Source organism: Odocoileus virginianus, chromosome 3 (assembly GCF_023699985.2).
Source record: "Odocoileus virginianus isolate 20LAN1187 ecotype Illinois chromosome 3, Ovbor_1.2, whole genome shotgun sequence".
Taxonomy (NCBI): domain Eukaryota; kingdom Metazoa; phylum Chordata; class Mammalia; order Artiodactyla; family Cervidae; genus Odocoileus; species Odocoileus virginianus.
The window spans coordinates 67623686-67646001 of NC_069676.1; the positions used below are offsets into that span (position 1 = coordinate 67623686).

The window sequence follows — 22316 nt, forward strand, 5'->3', positions numbered from 1 at the left end:
CAAAGGCTTTACAGCTTGTCTGTCTCCTGTGTCATGAAGCTAGTAACTAGTGAAGCTGGGCCACAGATATCAAATAAAAAGATAACTTTTATTCTAAAAAAATTCATAGGAAGCGTATAAGCTTCTTAGAAGGAAGGTAAGAAAGAAAGAGCACCCCTGCTTCATTTTCTCTAGTGTAACTGAAAAAAGACTAGTATACATTGAGGTTCACCCTAATTCACCTGCCTATGTCTTTGGTAAGCAGGAGTGAGCCCTTGTACATGATTAATTCCACCCTCCACAGCACAGTTGTACTTTAAAATATATTAAAGTTATGTTGTTGGTAGCTTTTAAGAAACCATAATGTATTTTTTGCCTTGGATCTTGCCATACTACAAACACTAGTCAGATTCTATCTGCCTCTGGGCAACAAGTGTGTTTTCTTGTTTAAAAAAACTAGCATATTTTATTGTATAAGTTTACTGCAAAGGAATTCTGAAAATGGAGAAAAGCGTGAAAGAAAAAATTTAAATTATAAAAAAAATTTATTATGCAACAAAATATTCTTTAAATTGAAAATTTGGAAAATTTAGAAAATCATAAAGCAGAAAACTATCATAAGCTTATAGATGTCTATTTTGGGGGCCAACCCGATGGCTCAGCTGGTAAAGAATCCACCTGAAATGCAGGAGACTCAGGAGATGCTGGTTCAACCCCTGGGTTAGGAAGCTTCCTTGGAGGAGGAAATGGCAACCCACTCCATTACTCTTGACTAGAAAATTTCATGGACAGAGGAGCAAGGTGGGGAGCAAGAGGAGTCCACGGGGTTGCAAGAGTCGGATACAACTGAGTGAAAAGGTATGTGTCTGTGTCTATTTTGGCTTATGCCTTTTCATTTTCACTTAAAAAATACAGTTGGGGTTGTTACTTAAATGTAATATGTCTGTGTGTCAGTTCTGTTTTCCTGTTATTTAACATCTTGTCCTAAGCATTTCCTCATATCCTTATATTTCTTTCCCATGCATTTTAAACTGTAAGAACAGATACTACACTTGATCTTAGCCAAAAGGCCAAGAAGCAATTTTAACGCATTTTAAATGGCTGCATGTGTAGTTTGTAGAGTGGCTGTGCCTTTGCTTGTTTATCTCCCCCTCTTATTGGACATTTAGAACCTGGATCTTCTGAATCCAAATCTGCTGTTCTCCCGCCCACACTTATCTGCTTTATTTCCTTTTAGCCTTTTGATTACATTGATTCAGGCATTATTTGTGATGACCTTAGAATTAAAAAAAAAAAGCCTAGTAGCTTCTTAATCAGTAGAAATGCTAATGTTAAGGCTTTACTGTGTACTGGGTTCTTTCTTCTTTAAACTAGTTTTTATTGGAGTGTTGCGTCTTTACAATGCTGTGTTAGCTTCCGCTGTGTGCCAGGGTGAGTAAACCAGCCATCCACATGCCCCGTTCCATTGGGGCTTCCTTCTCATCCAGGTCACTGCAGTGCATGACGCAGTGTTCCCTGTGCTGCGCAGTATGTTCTCATGCGTGCATGCTAAGTTGCTTCAGCTGTGCCCCACTCTGCAACCGCATGGATTATAGCCCGTCAGGCTTCTCTGTTCATAGGATTCTCCATGAACAGAATACTGGAATGGGTTACTGTGCTCTCCTTCAGCGGATCTTTCTCATCCAGAGATTGAATGCCACATCTCTTGTGTCTCCTGCATTGGCAGGCAGGTTCCTTACCACTAGTGCCACCTGGGAAGCCCATGTTCTCATTAGTTATCTATTTTAAACATGGTATCAATAGTGCATATGTGTAAATCCAAGTTCTGTTTTAAGACTTTGAACAGAATTCATTAAAGTTACCATTTCTGTTGTTCTTGTCGTACAGATGATACCACAGAGGCACAGAGGGTTAAGATAAGTATCAGAAAGCACTCACTGGTATTGAACAACATAGTCAATTTACAGAACCTTATACAAATAGTTATTTATTCAGTCTGCACTGAATTGATACTTTTGAACTGCGGTCTTGGAGAAGACTCTTAAGAGTCCCTTGGACTGCAAGGAGATCAAACCAGTCAGTCCTAAAGGAAATCAGTCCTGAATATTCATTGGAAGGACTGATGCTGAAGCTGAAACTCCAATAGTTTGGCCACTTGATGCAAAGAACTGACTTATTGGAAAAGACCCTGATGCTGGGAAAGACTGAAGGCAGGAGGAGAAGAGGACGACAGAAGATGAGATGGTTGGATGGCATCACCGACTCGATGGACGTGTTTGAGTAAACTCCGGGAGTTGGTGATGGACAGGGAAGCCTTGCGTGCTGCAGTCCTTGGGGTTACAAAGAGTCAGACATGACTGAGTGACTGAACTGAACAGTCTGCACATGAGCAGCTACTGTGGCTGGTTCGGAGGCTCAGTGATGTTGAGACTGCTGTCACTGCAGTCCTCTTTTCCTCCTGGTTTTAAAATGGCTGTGCGATTGCTCTAGACATCATGTCCCAAGTTCAGGGCAGGAAGTTCTGACTTAACACTTCTGCCCCTTTTATCAGGAAAGCACATTTTCTTCCCAGAGCTCCCTTTTTCACTCAGCAGAGTTTCACTCATGAACTGTGTTTTACATGATCATTGCCAACCAGAGAAGAGTCTGGGGAAAAATTTATTAACCTCTGGAGGGGAAGTTGACTGGATGAGAATGATTTGGTAAGGACTGTTGTGTCAGTTAACCTACAGTGACCACCGCAAGATACTTGCCAAGGTCAAGTGTTGGTCTTATGTGATCCAACCAGCCTGTTTCACACAGGGGCTAATACCTATTAGCTGGGAATGCTTTCTCACAACTCTAAAAGTGGCTGGACTAGAAATGGCCTGGAGCCTGCAAACCTCCTCTTTCACTGAGCATAACAGTATCTAATCATGCTAACATTTTCATCAATATTAGTGTCACTGCAAAGTGCTGTTATAATAGAAGTGTTTTTCACACATTATGTATCTGCGGTGTGTCCACCAAGTCATTCATTTGCTGGAGCGCCACCTTCTTGGCATTTGTAACTGGGTAACAAATCTGCAGCTCACTGGGTTCATATCCTCAGGCTGTGGCAGAGGGAGAGGAGGATCTGTGAGCTGTTTGGGCTAAAACAAGTTGCTGTATTACTTTTATCTCAGCCCTGAGCGTATTCATTTGGGGCCTGGCTACAGGTGAACTGAGCTAGAGGCTGCATAGTGGCAATGTTGAAAATTATGGCTGGACCCTACTTCTTGAAAATATGGCTTTATCTAATTAGGAGGGGGCTCAAAAAAGATCCATCATTTACTAGAACCATTAAATTGTGGCTGTTTCTAGAGCATAAGTCTAAAGTAGCAATTAATAGGAATGTTTTTTTGGGGGCTGGGATGAGGTGAGTGAGGTGCTTAGAATATGAAATTTGAGGGGATGTTCACTCCCATGGTCACATATCACTTGCATGGCCCTGGTGTTGTTTTGTCCTCCCTAGTTGTTGTTCATTGTTCAGCCACCCAGTTGTGTCCAACTCTTCGCTGCTTCATGGACTGCAGCACGCCAGGCCTCCCTGCCCCTTCCCTGCCCCTTACCATCTCCTGTAGTTTTCCCAAGTTCATATCCATTGCATTGGTGATGCCATCCAGCCATCTCGTCCTCTGACACCCTCTTCTCTTTCTGCCCTTAGTCTTTCTCAGCATCAGGGACTTTTCCAATGAGTCAGCTGTTTGCATCAGATGACCAAAATACGGGAGTTTCAGCTTCAACACCAGTCCTTCCAATGAGTATTCATGGTTGATTTCCCTAAAGATAGACTGGTTTGATCTCCTTGCTGTCCGAGGAAATCTCAGGACTCTTCTCCAGCACCACAGTTCAAAGTAACTCACTAGTTACTAATGTCTAGAAAGTGGGATAATTATTCACCAAATATTTTTTATCACTTCTGTGTGCCCAGCACTATTCCAAACACTGGGGATACAGTAATGAGTAAAATAGTTGTTATTGTCTTCATGGTACTGATATTCTAGTGAAAGGTGAAATGTCATATAGAAATCTGGATTTTGGCTCAAAGTATCAGAAGAACTGATACTGTGAGCAGGCTTTCCCATAAGACAACTGTCACTCAGATTTGAGGAGTTGCTATCTCCTTTTAGTTGAGGTGTGAGTTCGTCACACTTCCCATCACTCCCTACTGTGATTTTTGATCCTAACGGGATCTTTATGAGTGGATACTACTATTATTATTATTGCCCTTTTGCAGATGAAGAAACTGATGCTCAAAGAGATAAAGTGACTAGCCCAGAGTCTTCTGGCTACAGAAGGTAGAGTGGGTTCTTTGCAACTTTGGAGGCTGAGATTGTTGCCACAGCACAGCGGTGATTTGGGAGTCAGGAACACTGATATATCAGCAAGCAAAAGCATCCAGCCTATACAAGATCAAATTAGAGAGAGGTATCAGCAGGAAACACGTGGCACCTCAAGTTAGGAGAACTCAAGAAGTGTTCATAAAAAATCTATTTACGAAAGCGTGGGCAGAGTGTAGGGAAACCACAAGGCATAGTGCAGAACCCCAGATTAGTAATAGTGGGACTCTATTGCCACTCTGAGACCTCTAAGGGCAGGTGACAGAGTGGGCTAATGGAATTAGAGCGACAGGACTGTGGAGAAGGTTGCATAGTTGAGCTGAGACCTTAGAATGCAGCTGGCCCTTGGGGACCCCACTGGAAGGAAACTTGGAGGATAAATCCCCCAAGTTCTCTCTGCTGCTGCTGCTGCTAAGTCACTTCAGGCGTGTCTAACTCTGTGCGACCCCATAGATGGCAGCCCACCAGGCTCCCCCGTCCCTGGGATTCTCCAGGCAAGAACACTGGAGTGAGTTGCCATTTCCTTCTCCAATGCATGAAAGTGAAAAGTGCAAGTGAAGTCGCCCAGTTGTGTCTGACTCTTAGCGACCCCACGGACTGCAGCCTACCAGGCTCCTCCGTCCATGGGATTTTCCAGGAAGAGTATTGGAGTGGGTTGCCATTGCCTTCTCCAACAAGTTCTCTCTACTCCTTCCCTTTGATCACTTACCAGTGACAGACTCAGCTGGAGGTCAGAGGATGAGGAGTCAATTGATGCATCCTTCCAATCTGGGGGTTCTGGGGGTACAACAGAGCAGGGTGGAGAGCAGTGGGGAGTAGCTCAGAGGGAAAAGCAAAGGCACCTGGCACAGGGCAGGTCAAAGCCAAGGGCATTTTAGGGGGCAGAGCGATGATGGGTAGGGGAAGAATTTAAGATAATTGTGAATTCAGGGTCCAACTTTGTTTTAGTTTTGCCAATATATTTTTTAATTAAAGTATATCTAGTTTGCAATGTGTTGCAAACTGTTGTTTGCAAAATGTTGTACAGCAAAATGATTCAGCTATATGTAACATATATCTTTGTATGTACACATTATATATATATATATATACACATATACTGTTAAAATTATTCTTCTCCATTGTGGCTTATCACAGGATATTGAATATAGTTCTCTGTGTTACACAGTAAGACCTTGATGTTTATCCATTCTATATATAAAAGCTTACATCTGCTAACCCCAACCTCCCACTTCATCCCTACCCTAAACCCATACCCCTTGGCAACCGCCAGTCTGTTCTCTATGTTTGTGATCCTGTTCCTGTTTTGTAGACAGGTTTGTTTGTGTCATATTTTACTTTTTTGTGGGGGGGAGGTTGTGCTACGTGACATGCAGGATCTTAGTTTCCCAACCAGGGGTTGAACCTGTGCCCCTGTAATGGAAACATGGAGTCTTAACCACTGGACCACCAAGGAAGTCCCCATTTGTGTCATGTTTTATATTCCATATACAAGTGGAATCTATATACAGTATTTGTCTTTCTCTTTCTGACTTGTTTCACTTAGTATGGTAATCTCTTGTTGCATCCATGTTGCTGCAAATGGCATTATTTTGCCCTTTTTATGGCTGAATGGTATTCCATGGTATATATGTACTATATCTTCTTTTTATTTTAAATGATTGTTTTGCATGTTTGTTTATTTATTTGCATTTGGCCGTGCCAGGTCTTCATTGCTCTCTGTGGGCTTGCTCTAGCTGTGCCGGGCAGGGGCTACTCTTTGTTGCAGTGTGCGGGGTTCTCACTGCGGAGGCTCCTCTTGTGGAGCACAGGCTTTAGGCGAGCCGTCTGGCAGCACAAGGGCTTGGTGGTTGCGGCTCTCGAGCCATAGAGCTTAGGCTTAGCAACTGTGGGGCATGGGCTTAGTTCCCGAACCAGGGATCGAACCCATGTCCCTGTGTTGACAGGCAGATTCCTATCCACAGCAGCACCAGGGAATTCCTATACCATATCTTCTTGTTCTATTCATCTGTCTATGGACATTCCATATCTTAGCCATTGTGAACAGTGCGTCTGTGAATATAAGGGTGCATGCATCTTTTTGAATTAAAGTTTTGTCTGGATATATATCCAGGAGTAGGATTGCTGGATCATATGGTAGTTCTATTTTTAGTTTTCTGAGGAATCTCTATACTATTTTCCACAGTTAATGCAGCAGCTTACATTCCCACCAACAATATAGGAGGGTTCCCTTTTTTCCATACCCTCTCCAGCATTTGTTATCTGTTGACTTTGAGTCAGAATGATGGCCATTCTGACTAATGTGAGGGAGTGTCTCATTGTAGATTTTTAAAAATTAATTCTTATTGGAATATAGTTTGCATTACAATGTTGTGTTAGTTTCCTGCTATCAGTTCAGTTCAGTCGCTTAGTTGTGTCCGACTCTTTGTGACCCTATGGACTGCAGCAGGCCAGGCCTCCCTGTCCATCACCAACTCCCGGAGTTTACTCAAACTCATGTCCATTGAGTCAGTGATGCCATCCAACCATCTCATCCTCTGTTGTCCCCTTCTCCTCCTTCCTTCAATCTTTCCAAGCATCAGGGTCTTTTCAAGTGAGTCAGTTCTTTGCATCAGGTGGCCAAAGTATTGGAGTTTCAGCTTCCACATCAGTCCTTCCAATGAATTTTCAGGACTGATTTCCATTAAGATTGACTGGTTAGATCACCTTGCAGTCCAAGGGATTCTCAAGAGTCTTCTCCAACACCACAGTTCAAAAGCATCAATTCTTCAGTGCTCAGCTTTCTTTATAATCCAACTCTCACACCCATATATGACTACTGGAAAAACCATAGCTTTGATTAGATGGACATTTGTTGGCAAAGTAATGTCTCTGCTTTTTAATATGCTGTCTAGGTTGGTCATAACTTTTCTTCCCAGGAGTAAGCATCTTTTAATTTCATGGCTGCAGTCACCATCTGCAGTGATTTTGGAGCCCAAGAAAATAAAGTCTGCCACTGTTTCCACTGTTTCCCCACCTATTTGCCATGAAGTGATGGGACTGGATACCATGATCTTAGTTTTCTGAATGTTGAGTTTTAAGCCAACTTTTTCACTCTCCTCTTTCACTTTCGTCAAGAGGCTCTTTAGTTCTTCTTCACTTTCTGCCAGGGTGGCGTCATCTGCATATCAAGGTTATTAATATTTCTCCCAGGAATCTTGATTCCAGCTTGTGCTTCATCCAGCTCAGCATTTCTCATGATGTACTCTGCATATAAGTTGAATAAGCAGGGTGACAATATACAGCCTTGATGTACTGCTTTCTCTGTTTAGAACCAGTCTGTTCCATGTCCAGTTCAAACTGTTGTTTCCTGACCTGCATACAGGTTTCTCAAGAAGCAGATCAGGTGGTCTGGTATTCCCATCTCTTTCAGAATTTTCCAGAGTTTGTTGTGTTCCACACAATCAAAGGCTTTGGCATAGTCAATAAAGCAGAAGTAGATATTTTTTTGAAACTTTCGTGCTTTTTCTATGATCCAGTGGATGTTAGCAATTTGATCTCTGGTTCTTCTGCCTTTTCTAAATCCAGCTTGAACATCTGGAAGCTCACGGTTCACATATTGTTGAAGCCTGGCTTGGAGAATTTTGAGCATTACTTTGCTAGTGTATGAGATGAGTACAATTGTGTGGTCAGTTTGAGCATTCTTTGGCATTGCCTTTCTTTGGGATTGGAATGAAAACTGACTTTTTCCAGTCCTGTGGCCACTGCTGAGTTTTCCAAATTTGCTGGCTTATTGAGTGCAGCACTTTCACAGCATCCTCTTTTAGGATTTGAAATAGCTCAACTGGAATTCCATCACCTCCACTAGCTTTGTTCGTAGTGATGCTTCCTAAGGCCCACTTGACTTCACATTCCAGAATGTCTGGCTCTAGGTTGGTGATCACACCATCATGATTATCTGGGTTGTGAAGATCTTTCTTGTATAGTTCTTCTGTGTATTCTTGCCACCTCTTCTTAATATCTTCTGCTCTGTTAGGTCCATATATGTATACACATATCCACTCTTTTTCAGACTCCTTTCTCATTTGGTTACCACAGAGCATTGCCTAGAGTTTGCTGTGCACACTCTAGGTTCTCATTAGTTACCTATTTATACACAATAGTGTATATATGTCAGTCCCAATCTCCCAATTCATTCCACCCTACCTTCCCTCCTTGGTGACCATCCATATTATAATTTTGATTTGCGTTTCTCTAATAGTTGGCAATGTTGAGCATCTTTTCATGTGGCTATTGGCCATCTGTGGGCTTCCCAGAATCCTCCTGCTGAGCAGGGGACATAAGTTTGAGCCCTGGGTTGGGAAGATCCCCTGGAGGAGGAAATGCAACTCACTCTAGTATTTTTGCCTGGAGAATTCCATGGACAGAGGAGCCTGGCAGGCTACAATCCATGGGGTCACAAAAGAGTTGGACACAACTTAGTGTGTCCACAATTGGCCAACTGTGTGTCTTCTTTGGAGAGATGTTTGCTTAGGTCTTCTCCCATTTTTCAGTTGACTGTTTATTTTGTTGTTGTTGACTTATATGAACTGTTTATGTAGTTTGGAAGTTAAGCCCTTGTTGGTTGGATTGTTTGCAAGGATTTTCTCCCTTTTGGTATAGGCTGTCTTTTCGTTTTGTTTAAGGCTTCCTTTGCTGTGCAAAAGCTTGCAGGTTTGATTAGGTCCCATTTATTTATTTTTCTTTTTAATCTTATTGTGTCAGGAGATGGCAGGTCCAGCTTTGCTGGGGCTGGGAAATCTCTTTCTCCTTCTCTCTCCCTGTCGGCCATACTTAGCTACCTTGCCAACTAGGTTTGTTACTGATTCCATGTCAGAGATTCCGCACGTTTATAACACGGGGCTTGAGACTTTTGTCTTGATGACTTTTCCAAATGGACAAAAGGCTGAACAATGCAGGGAGGTAACTTCTTCTAAGTTTTCAGAAGGGTGGCAGAGCTCATTGAACCCTAGGGTTGTAGAAAGCTATATCTTCAAACATTCAAGACAGATTTGTCTGTTTTTAAATTTCTCCTCTAAAAGCTATTCAGTTTAATACTTCTTGTCAAACACTGTATATCCTGCTCTGTTGAGCCATATATTATCACCACTAAAAATCATTTGCTTGCTTGCTTTCAGAATTCTGTTTCTGAAATCAACTAGACCAAGGTTTTGGATCTTCAGTGGATTTTAATCAGTGTGTTTCAATCATCTTTACAGTGACATTTCTGATAGGTTTATGAGTATCACAGAGGTTTATGAGTATCCCTCTCAGCATAAGTAACAGTAACAAAATCACTAGCACTTTAGCTAATACTATAACAATGCAAATAGTCCTTAAATCTAGTATTTGTGGCTCAGAAACACATATACTTCGGCAAAGACATAACTGCAGGGAGGGACATAGAATGGCTGGGTGAGAATATTCATAAGAGGAGCATGGTATCATAATTAATTTACGAAACAGCTGTGACAGCATTGATTATGTTCTTATGAGCTTTTCTCCCTCTTTTTCCTTGTTAATAGAGCCCCAGTATTGTTCAGAGACTAGGCAAGTCATGGGCCTCTCCAGTCTTAGGGAAAAAATTGTTTGCCCATTCCAGGCTGAGTAACTTTGTCCCCTTTACCAGTGATTGGATTAGCAGGGACTTGGAATGCAGGCCTAATAGGATGTGAGAAGTCTGCTGTGGATAGTTCTTGAATAGGTTCTTCTTACTGCTAAAAAGAGTCACACAGAAAAAAATAGTTGCCTCTTTTTTACTGGACAGTATCACGATGGCAGCTGTTGCACCAGGTGATGATGTGAACGGAGCTCATGCTGAGGGTGGGAGAGTGCAAAGATGCTCTCGGATGTCGTAATTCAGGTAACCACTGGATTCACTGACGCAAGTCCTAGCCTACCTCAGGTCTTATGTGAGACAATGCATTTCTGATTGTTGACACCACAGACACAGGCAGCTCAGATCTGCCTACCCGTGAACAAGTTCTGTTCTGAGAACACAGTCCAATTTGCTTGTAAGTCCAACAAAGTTAGTACCTAGACTAACACACAACTAACACAATTGGCTAAATAGTACTGTACTGTAATAGATTTATAATATTGATGCTTTTCACACAAATAATACATAAAAACAAACACAAAAAATAAGGAAAGCATTTTAAATCTTACAGTGCTGTTGAAAAGTTCAGTAGTACAGTAAAACAGTTGGCATACAGGGGCTGGCCTCAAGTGAACAGGTAAGAAGAGTTACAGACTGGAGGAGGCCGGGGAGGTGGGAGATGGGAGAGCTGAAGCATGGTCAGCAATAGGAGACAGAGGGCAAGCTGCAATGTCACTCATGCCTGATGTTGATGGAACATATGTTCACATCTTTGAAAGTTTGCAACTTGAAGGTTGCAATATGTAGGTTCGTAGGTAGGGGGTTTACTGTACATAGATGTAAAACTTCAATCAAAACAGAAATGTTAAAAATAGAAACTGGAGTGAATCCTGAGTTCTCATCACAAGGGAAAAGTATTCTTTGTTTTGTTTCTATATGAGATGATGGATATTCACTAAACTCATTGTCATCATTTCATGATGTATGTAAGTTGAATCATTATGCTGTATACCTTAAACTTACACAGTGCTATATGCCAGTAAAACTGGAAGGCAAAATAAAAGAAGCTGGAAGCCACCTATAATTCTCTACCTCCTACCTATTATGTTAATTGTTGTCTCTGTTCAGTTGCTTGGTTGTATCTAACTCTTTGCGACCCCATGGACTGCAGGATGCCAGGCTTCACTGTCCTTCAGTATCTCCCGGAGTTTGCTCAAACTCATGTCTACTGAGTGATGTCATCCAACCTTCTCATCCTCTGTCACCCCCTTCTCCTCCTGCCCTCAATCTTTCCCAGCATCAGTGTCTTTTCCAACGAGTCAGTTCCTTGAATCAGGTGGCCAAAGTATTGAAGCTTCAGCATCAGCATCAGTCCTTCCAATGAATATTCAGTGTTGATTTCCTTTAGGATTGACTGGTTTGATCTCTTTGCTGCCCAACAGACTCACAAGGGTCTTTTCCAGCACCACAGTTTGAAGCATCAGTTCAGTGCTTCAGCTCTCTGCCTTCTTTGTGGTCCAACTCTCACATCTGTACATGACTACTGGAAAAACCATAGCTTTGACTATATGGACATCTGTGGGCAAGGTGATGTCTCTGCTTTTTAATATGCTTTGTCATAGCTTTTCTTCTAAGAAGCAAGCGTCATTTAATTTCATGACTGTAGTCACCAACTGCAGTGATTTTGGAGCCCCAAGAAAATAAAGTCTGTATATAAACTATGTTAATATGATGTTTAAAAAAAATAGGATCTTGAATAGACATACTTAACAGGACATCTTAGATTATTTTATAGGAAAAATTTAGATCTACCTCATTCTTTTTAGCAATTGTGTAATATTCTGAAGCATGGCTAGATCATATTTCAAAGACCTGAAAAAGTGGTTCTTTAAAAAAATGTGATCCGCCAGTCAGGATGGCTGCTATCCAAAAGTCTACAAGCAATAAATGCTGGAGAAGGTGTGGAGAAAAGGGAACCCTCTTACACTGTTGGTGGGAATGCAAACTAGTACAGCTTCTATGGAGAACAGTGTGGAGATTTCTTAAAAAACTGGAAATAGAACTGCCATATGACCCAGCAATCCCACTCTGGGCATACACACTGAGGAAACCAGATCTGAAAGAGACACATGCACCCCAGTGTTCATCGCAGCACTGTTTATAATAGCCAGGACATGGAAGCAACCTAGATGCCCATCAGCAGATGAATGGATAAGGAAGCTGTGGTACATATACACCATGGACTATTACTCAGCCATTAAAAAGAATTCATTTGAATCAGTTCTAATGAGATGGATGAAACTGGAGCCCATTATACCGAGTGAAGTAAGCCAGAAAGATAAAGACCAATACAGTATACTAACACATACATATGGAATTTAGAAAGATGGTAACGATAACCCTATATGCAAAACAGAGAAAGAGACACAGATGTACAGAACAGACTTTTGGACTCTGTGGGAGAAGGTGAGGGTGGGATGTTTTGAGAGAACAGCATCAAAACATGTAGATTATCGAGGGTGAAACAGATCACCAGCCCAGTTTGGATGCATGAGACAAGTGCTCGGGCCTGGTGCACTGGGAAGACCCAGAGGGATCCAGTGTAGAGGGAGGTGGGAGGGGGGATCGGGATGGGGATTACATGTAAATCCATGGCTGATTCATGTCAATGTATGACAAAAACCACTACAATATTGTAAAGTAATTAGCCTCCAACTAATGAAAATAAATGGAAAAAAAACGTGATCCATGGGTAGTTATTCTATATTCATCTCTGCCCCCGATCTCTGCCTTCTGTCATTTCCGTAGTTATTTTATATTCATCTCTGCCCCCGATCTCTGCCTTCTGTCATTTCCAGCAAGTGTTGCTGTCTTTCAAAGAGGCACGCACAGGGAGAAGGCATGTGGCATTGTGAAGGGACACAAGATTTGGGGTCAGGCAAATTGGGACTGGGATTCAGCCCTACCATGTCCTAGCTGTGTGATCTTGGAAAGTAATTCAGTGCTTTATATCTCCATTGCCTCACCCTCCTCCAAAGAGATAGTAAAACCTACCTCTTAAAATTGTTGTAAGGGTTAGAAATAATGTATTAGATAACCCTTGACCTAGAACGATACTCAATGAGTGACAGCAATTATTTCATGAAAGGAGCCACTTCCATGAACTAAAGTAAATGTCTTTGTTTATTCCCACCGATCACACAACTGACAAAGATGCAAAGGATTTGTTAGCCCAAAATAATTTCTTGAAATTATTGAGTAACTGTATCCCAGGTGGTAACAAAGTAGGTCCATGGAAACAAAATCTAAATTCATGTTTGTGTCACTCTTGTAAAGGAGTTAATGTAAATAGTTAACCTTCATTTTATGGACAGAGGCCTGCAGATACATACTGTATGAGTGATTTATCAAATAGACCAAGAAAAGAAAAAAACACGGTAAGACAATTTTAGTAGGCTGGAGTGGTAGGCTAAATTGTGCAAGATGAACTTTATTAGGGGAATATGTAAAATTCAACTGTTTGGTTCCTTTTCTTTATTTGCATAATACAGAATGGGAGAAATGAAATTTAATAGCAGGTATGAAAAAGGCTTAAGTTTTATGTGGCTGAAGTTCACTGTGAAGCCATAGTGTGATCCAGCTGTCTAATTAGGCAAATGAAATCTTAGCCCTTCTAAAGTCCTTGTAAACTCAGGATGAGGAAAGTAATGCCTCCACTTATTTTGCCTCCTCAGATCACATGGGCTTCCCTGGTGGCTCAGTCGGTAAAGAATGCCTGCAATGCAGGCAGGAAACCTGGGTTCGATTCCTGAGTCGGGAAGATCCCCTGGAGGAGGAAATGGTTACCCACTCCAGTATTCTTGCCTGGGAAATCCCATGGATAGAGGAGCCTGGCAGGCTACATCCATGGGGTCACAAAGAGTTAGACATGACTGAGTGACTAACACTTTCATTTCTTTCGTATCACATGCTATAATATGAGGATGGTGAGTAATTGGCATGCAGGCTGAGGCTTCGTGTTTGCATGCCTTGGCAGATAACTCTAATTCATCATATTCCACTGCATTTAGAGGTAACCTCTGAATCCTTCTCAACAGTTCTTTAAGGTGGTCAATATTTTTATTATTATTATTTTTAATTTTTGGCTACACTCCATGGCACGCGGGACCCTAGTTCCTGACTAGGGATCCAACCTGCTCCCCTTGCATTGAAAGGCAGAGACTTAACCACTGGACTGCCATGAAAGTCCAGCCAATATATATATGTTTTTAATATTTACTTTTATTTATTTGGCTGCACTGGGTCTTAGCTGTAGCATGTAGGATCTAGCTCCCGGACCAGGGACCAAACCCGGGCCCTCAGCATTGGGAGCGTGGAGTCCCAGCCACTGCCCCACCAGGGAAGTCCCCAGCCAGTACTTTTTGAATGAATGTGGCATGCAAGGAGAAACCTGTTGGTAGTCAATGGACTGCAGGCTTCCTCCCACCGTCTCCTTCCAAGGACAATCGTTATGCTTAAATCATGTAATCCAGCCTTTTACTAGCCATAGCAGATTGGATATGGACTCAAGGTCTGCCAATCCATAGGCTGTTTAAAGAGCTTTATCCAAACCAGAACAAGTTCCCTCACTTTGATTCTTCTGGAAGTCTGAACTGGGGAAAAAAGGATCACGTCAGGAGGTTGGCGGCAGGCCAGGGAGCTATTGTAGAGGCCAAGAGGGGACATAAGGAACATAAGAAAACAGAAGCAAGAACGAGGAAGCAGAAGCTATGAAGTAGAGAAAATCTATAAGAGGAGGGGGATAAGGAATTGGCTGGTGGCAGCAGAAGTGATGGAAGAAGAGGCAGAGCTCTGAAGGTAAATATCACCCTGCTGCTAAGGGATTAGCAAGGTCCCTTGTCCCCTGGCTGGAGATCCAGCTATGTTGCCATTTCTATTCTTCCCAAGAGGTCTCATCAGCCTGGTGTCCAGTCAGGCAGGCAAGAAACTTGAGGCTCTTGTTTCTCTGAGGTCCGCTATAAACACCTCCTCTTGCTTGAGGTGACCTGAGGGAATCTTTGTTCCTTGTAACCCAAAACATCTACTCAAGATTTCATGTCTAGCTCTGGGCACCATACTGGCAAACCAGAGCAGGTCTCAAAGAGAGAGAGACTAGAATGGTAAAGAAGTCTGGGAATCTCACACAGAAGGCATTTTCAAAGGTACAAGGGTGTTCTTTCAGAGCAGTGGTTCTTAAAGTGTGATTCCCAAGCAGCAGCAGTGTCAGCAGCATCCGCATCTTAGAGATGTAAATTTCTGGGCCCACCCCAGACCTACTGAATCAGAAACTCTAAGGGTGGGGCCCAGCACTCTGTGGTTTAGCAAGATCTTTACATCTGATGCATGCTTGAGTTTGAGAACCACTGGTCTAGAGAAGACCATATGGAATATGAGCAGCATCTTTAGTTATTTGAAGGACTGTCAGGGGAGGTGTGCTATGAGACCCCCAATGGCAGCACTATAACTAGAGCTTAGACAAAATGTGGAGACAGACTTCATGGCAACAGAAGGACTTTGCAAGCAGTTAGTGTGGTTTGAGAATGGTTTGTGTCTGCTGGGTCGTGAGCTGCTTGTCCCTGGTGGTGTTCAAGGAGGAAGCTACGTGACTATCCAGTTGATAGATATTGTAAAGGGCTGTGAAGTCCACAGGAGAAGAGGAGACTGAAGGAGGAAGTGTGAATTAGGAAGACTCTGCAAATCAGGAACAGTGACTGAGGACTGGCCTCCTGGGTCCCTTGTTGCCATGGGGACAGTGGGGCTGGGGCGGTAACAGGACAATCGTGTGCATAGGAGTTTCACGTAAGGCTTCTTGCTGTTAGAGGCAGATCCACGATCCTGGTCTCTGTCACAAAACAAATCCTAACGTCTAGGACTGGGAGTCGACTTTGGAATTTGCCTAATATCCCTATCTCTAAATTCTAGCTCTTCTTTAAAGAGTCTTAAGCAAAGGCAGAGACTCTGATATTGGGGCAAACATGTAGAGGCAATCTAATCACTCACTCACCCAAACCTCTCGCTTGGGACAGGCAGCTGAACCTAGAATAGTGAATGCCAATATCAAGCTGCCACATTGCACTTAGTGGCTGCAGATGCTGGCTCTGGAATCAGAAGGCTAGACGTGTAATTTCACGACTTGAGCAAGGCTACTTCTCTCTGCTTTATTTTTATTGTCTTTTATTTGTTTTAATTTTCTTTCAATATTTATTTATTTATTTGCTGGGCCGGGTTTTAGTTGCTGCACATAGGAACTTTAATTGTGATTTGTGGGATCTTAAGTGTCGGCAAGTGGGATCTAGTTTCATGACCAGGGATCGAACCCAGGCCCCCTGCATTGGGAGTGAGAAGTCTTAGCCACTGGACCACCAAGGAAGTCCCTTTCTCTTCTTTTAAATTGAGGCTTATATTAGTTGCCATCTCATAGGATTGTTTCAGGGTTGAGATAATCCATGATGAGCACTCAATATATTTAATTATTATCACTGCTATTACTGTTGGATCTCATCAAACTCCTAAATTACCTATGAGGAGGGTAGGATAGGTTTTATCACCCCCATTTTACAGCCCAAGGAACCACAGTGCAGGATGGTTAAGACCAGGCTGACATCACACTGCTTCAGTACTAGTGGCAGAAAAGAACTAGAAATTAGTTTTCCTGACTTTGGGTAGCCAGGACAAAGAACAGATTCTGTTTTTGTGTTCCAGAAAGGAGAGCAGAATTAGTTTTCTGAAAAGGCAGTATGTGCATGTGAGAAACATTCTACAAAAAGGCATGTGGTCAGAGTAAGTCTTTCCAAGCCACTAATCTCTGGTCTCCTAGTCCCTTTCTGTTGATGGATTCTGGGCATCCTCCAGGACTGGTTCATATGTGGACAAACCAGGGTTATATGGATTCCTGGGCACTATTTCTAAGGCCTGATGCTGTTTCTGTCTCCAGCTCCAGGCATGTGTGTGTGTGTATGGGAGGAGGGCTTATGAGGGCATAGAGGGGTTTGGAATCTAACCTTGCCCTTGGAAAGACAGGCCAGTAGGTTTGTGCCCTTTAATTGTTGTGTTCAACTCTTTTGCAATTCCATGGACTGTAGCCCACCAGGCTCCTCTGTCCATGGGATTTTCCAGGCAAGAATACTGGAGTGGGATGCTATACCCTCCTCCAGGGGATCTTCCCAACCCAGGGATCGCACGTGAGTCTCCTCTGTCTCCTGCGTTGCAGGTGGATTCTTTACCACTGAGCCACCAGCGAAGCCCTGAGTAGGTCTGGGAAGTGCCGAGGGGACCCCGGCTGGGGCTGGGTGACCTCCGCTGGCCTCCCTCAGGGCTGGGGGCCTTTGAGTTCTTCACCCTGCTCTTGAAGGCACAGGAGGGTGGCCTGGGGGTATAAACGTGGGACCACTCCCCCTTGCTCTGAGTCTGCCTTTTATCTCGTTCTTAACATGCTCTCATTTCTTCTGCTCCTTCCAATCTTCTTGGGGAAGAAATCTGAAGGGGACCCCTCGACCCCAAGATGCTGGGTCATCATTCCTGCAGCACAGGACAGGGGTGGGGACTCAGATCATGGATCTACAGGTCACAGGCCCAGGGTTCCCAGCTCCTTGGCTCATCCCGTTTCTCTTGGGACCTCTGCTCAGTCAGCTTCTGGGGGAAAGACCAGACTCACTCAGTTTTAGTAATCCTGCCACTTTCCTAGCTTAGAGGAACAAACTTAGTATTTATTATTACTTAGCTTCTAGAAGCCGTTCTCTGACAAACACCGCATAGCCTTGGTAGTCTGCCAGTTTGGTCAGGAGACAAGGGATGGGGCCAACCAAAAATACAGTCCTTTCTGGGGTCAGCTGGGCAGAGAGGAAGGCTCTCTGCGCTGAGACCATCAGAGCAGATTTCTGGGCTTCCTGGCTGCTCTCCAGGCTTAGCTTCTGGTTTCCCTTTTCCTTGGCCTGGAGTTTAAAAGATTCTGTGTGAAGGCCTTGCTGTGTTGCTTCTCTGAAGCTGCCCTCAGCTGGGTCTTGCCTCTTTGATGCCTGGAACTATTTAAAAACATTGCTGTCAGTTAGCTCCTTGCTGGACTATGCAGGCTTGAGTATGTCCAGGCATGGGGAACTCACCACTTCTGGAATCTCTCCATCTCATTCTTAGATGGTTCTAGAGAGAGAAGAGCAGAACCAGAATTTGTGGCCAGGGCTGTTTTGAATTGGCAGCTACTGGTCTCCTAACCTCAAATTCCTCTTTCACTTAAAAGTCCTATGAGTTATTGATCTCAGGATGTCTCTGAACATTTCTCTTAGGGTCACGTTTCCAGCGGCCCATGTAAAGCTTGGATGGGCTGGGCTGGGCCAGTTGCTCATGGGAAGGAGTATAACTTTAGGAGAAATCCCTGTGTCACAAGAGAGAATCAGGGAGGGGATGGACAGAGTGACTTCTGAGGTCCTGTCCTCAGGCATTTGGGCTCTACATTCTCTTACTCTCTGAAGGAGCCAGAGTCTGCAACCTGGGGGTCTTATCCTTAGTGCAAGGAGAACAAGTTGGAGAAGTTACCATGTCCTGGGATGAGCCCAGGAGCTTTCATCTTTTTCTCACTTTGCTTCTCTTCTTTCCCCCACCGTTTCCTGCCTGGGGTGGGTACAGCCAGCAGCCAGAGCTCCAGAGCCCTGTTATTTAAAAATTCAGCTGTCACCATGGCAACCTGCATCCTGCTCCGTTTCAACCAGAGATACAAAGAAGCAGTGAAAGGGAAAGTTTAATAAGATTTTTTTTTTATTTTATGAATCTCACTGACAGTGTCTATCTTTTCGGGAAATAGAAATGTTCCATTTCGTGTTGTTATCAAAATGCCATTCATTTTCTGCCCCTTGGCTTCTGGAGGGTCACCATTACTTCTTGCTTTCTAGAGGTTGCTAACATCACCCCATCTCTCCCTCCAGAATGGGTGAGGGGTCTTATTTGGCATTTCAGCTTTCTGAAAGAGTCTGAGGCTGGGTTAACTCTAGAGCACGTCCGTGGCTTTATTCTCCCTTCCATTTCCCTGTCATCCAATCAGAGTCATATAAGGTTAGTCAAAGCGTTCAAGATCACTTACTCTGCAGTGCCATTTCTGTTTTTGCATGTCTAGCAACTATTTGCTCACATTCTGAGAGTACTTCCTTCATCACCCCTGGGGTGCCTGGTTTCTGGTTGTGTCAATCCACGTGATTCTGGTGGAGCCCAGAACTTCTCCAGACCACAGCAACTGGCTCATGGGTGCGCATGTGGCCCAAGGGCACCCGTGAGGCAGTCCAGAGAAAGTCCCTCTGTTTTTCTGCTGTGGGGATGAAAGCCTGGAGCTGCTGGAGATCCCTAAATATAAGGAACACTCCAGAAAGGGAAACAACAGGGAACCAACACAGGAGGGCAGGAGGAGACTCAAGACCAGGCTGGGAGGAAGTTGCTTGATACCCTGGACTAGTCAATCCTGAATCCATGACTTTTAGATTTCATGAGTAATATGTATCCGTCTTTTGCCTCCTTAGGACAGTTTAGGCTGGGTTTTCTGACACCTGAGAACCAGTGGCTTTGATGCTGCACACCCCAAAACTTTGGAAATGGGACAACAGAGAGCCTGTGAAGAAAGGCACCATCCAAGGTCACACAGAGAGGCAGCTCTGAAGGTCAGGTCTTCTGATGTTCATGTAGTCACTCAATCTGCTGGTCTTCAGTTCTCGGGCTGATTTCCCCACCATGGCAGGAATGAAAGCTGAGCTGGCGGGGGCTGAATGTTAACAAGTGTAATTACGGTAAAGACACCTGCCCAGCTACCTGCCCCAAGGGTGATGGTGACCATTTAGGGTGGTAGTCAAGAGTGGTCTTTATTCTCAGAAGACTTTTGTGCCTTTTATAGGTTAGGAGGGATCCCAAGACATGTCAAGAAAAGCACTGATCACACAGCCAGAGCTGCATAGCCCTGAAAACCCAAGTAGCTCACTTGCTTTCTCCATTGATGTTTACTTTTTAACTCTGTAAACAGCTATCATTCAGCCATTCAACCAGCGCTTGTGATTTCGCTAATTTTACTGAAAAGCATTAATTGAGGGCCTCCTCTGTGCTACTCACTAGTTTAGGGGCACAGATTCAGACAGATTCAGTAGTCAACGAGACAGCCTCAGTGACTGTCCTCATGGAACTTAAGCTTTAGTGTGGGCGTGAAAATAATCAGAGAAACACAGACCCAGGGACTGTGAAAGTTCTTATGAAGGATACATACCCAGAGCTATGACAGCATATAAAGAGGACCATGTCATCTGCTGAGGCAAGGGAAGTGCTGAGCAGAGATGGGCAAAAGGAGCAGGCATTAGCTAAGCAGAATGGGGACCAGTATTTTGAATATTGGACAGAGCTTGGGTAAAGTTCTGGGGCAAGACTTTGAATTCATTCATGCCAGTGTTATTTTGGGGGTACCATGTGCCAATATTCCTCTCTTTTGCTATTTTAGGTCCTTTTATTCCTGCCCCATCAGATTCTCAGAGCTCACGAGTCCTTGAGTCAGTTATATAATCTATCTTTAACCTAGGATCCTTGGCGCTCTGGCCTCACGTCTCCGCAGATTCAGATCCGCTGCAGGCTAACGTCTAGTTAGTCACGCTTTTGTGTATGAGGTTAAGAAATCCCACCATCATAACCAAGCCTCCTCTCCTAGAGAAGGATACGGATTGCCTCTATCCTCTTCAGAAAAGTCTCAATTTCCCTTTCGTTTGTCTGAAGAATATGACTGCAGTGAAGTTTGCTGCCACTAGGGGGCAGGAGTGCCAAAGCAAAGGACTAAGTTCCGTGAAGAAAACGGAGTCCGCAGGTAACACGCTTAAGAGTCAGACAGGGTTTGCGCTCGAGTGGGACCCGTCAAGCTCCCAAGCCCAAGCTCGGCTGCGTGTCTCGATTCGGACACACCAAGTGTGCTTACAACGATGATTCCCTTTTGCACAGTGCTGATTGCTACAGGTGCTAGTGCCAGCAGAGAAAAATTAAAAGTGAGCTTCTGGTGGGGATGGTTCGTATTGCCTGTAAAACAAAGGAATGGAGTCTTGGATTCGAATTTAAGCTTTAAGAGTCCTTCAAAATATGGGTCTGGAGGGCCCCAGTCTCGGTTCTCAGTGTGCTGTGTGATCTTGTTTAAGAACATAACCTCTCTGGGTCTAAACTGCTCTTTTATAAAAGGATGATACAATGTGAAAAGTTGCTTCTGATTCGAAGAATACAACTGGTGAAGACAGTTAAGAGTGGAGAACTGCCCCCCCCGCCACATGCCTCCTTGTGTAATTTCTAATTTAGGGGGTTTTCCCCCGAGGGAGTTCTGTTTTCCTGACTCACCTCCTTTCATTTTACAGAAGAATATAGTTTACCACAAAGTAACGAAGAGCTAGGGCGGAGTTCTGGCAAGTGATGAGAGAGATACTCTTTTCAGATCACACCAAGACAGTCCTCTTTGCCTTTTGATAGGAAGGAGGCATTTGGCTCTGATACGGGAGACTGGGTGAATACATGCGAGAAGCAAGATTCTCCCTGAAACGCAAACCCTCCATGATTCTGGAATCCAGAGCCTTACTGAAATAGCTCAGGAGGCGACCAACTTGAAAAGAAATCTTGGTGGAAAACAGGACGGCTCTGGGATTGAGGGATGATCTTTAAGGCCCCTTTCTGCCTCCGCATTCTAGAGTTAGAAGTTTATGGCCAGACAAGACTATCTCTGGGAGGCCCCACTAAGAAGTGTGGGCCTAAAGCTGCGAACTTGTTCTAAGAGGGGGGACCCCCTGGAACTGGCCCCCGGAGGACCTGTGGCATCCTTACCCACCCCCTGATGTCTTGGGCTGGGGTGGACCATCCCAGAGATGAAAAACCCAGATAAATCAAAACCAGCAACAACAAAAACCCTATAGAAAAACCCCCTTTCTCTGCCAGAACCAGTTTCTGGGGTTCACAGTACAGGGTGGGAGGGGTCCTAGGAGCCTTGGAGGCCTGGCTTGGATTCTCATTTCCTCCTTGGGTGAAGGTCTCGCCCCTCCCACCGCTGCCTGATTGACGGCAAGCGGCTGCCTCGAGTGGCTGCTGAATTCCCACAGGATGTGATAGATATCTTTACTCTCAGTTAATATAGATTAGCATCGTGATTTGTGTTTCTCTAAAGATTATTTTCATGTTTACGCACATTTTAGGGCAAGGTTTTTTTTTTTTTTTTTGGTTGAGTGACATCAGTACCATAATTTGTAATGATTGCAGAATGTTCTAGTTAAGATTTTTTTAATTTTTCTTTTTGGCCACACCGTGCAGCTTGAGGGGGTCCTAGTTCCCCAAGCAGGGAC

The 22316-nt window shown here is 43.8% G+C and overlaps 1 long non-coding RNA gene and 1 pseudogene across 1 annotated transcript in view; one reads left to right on the forward strand and one right to left on the reverse strand.

Moving 5' to 3' along the window:
* Window positions 1-22316, forward strand: part of LOC110143670 (uncharacterized) — a 244884-nt gene that overhangs the window by 60077 nt on the left and 162491 nt on the right. The window lies entirely within an intron of this gene.
* LOC139034584 (U2 spliceosomal RNA) lies at window positions 966-1061 on the reverse strand (annotated as a pseudogene).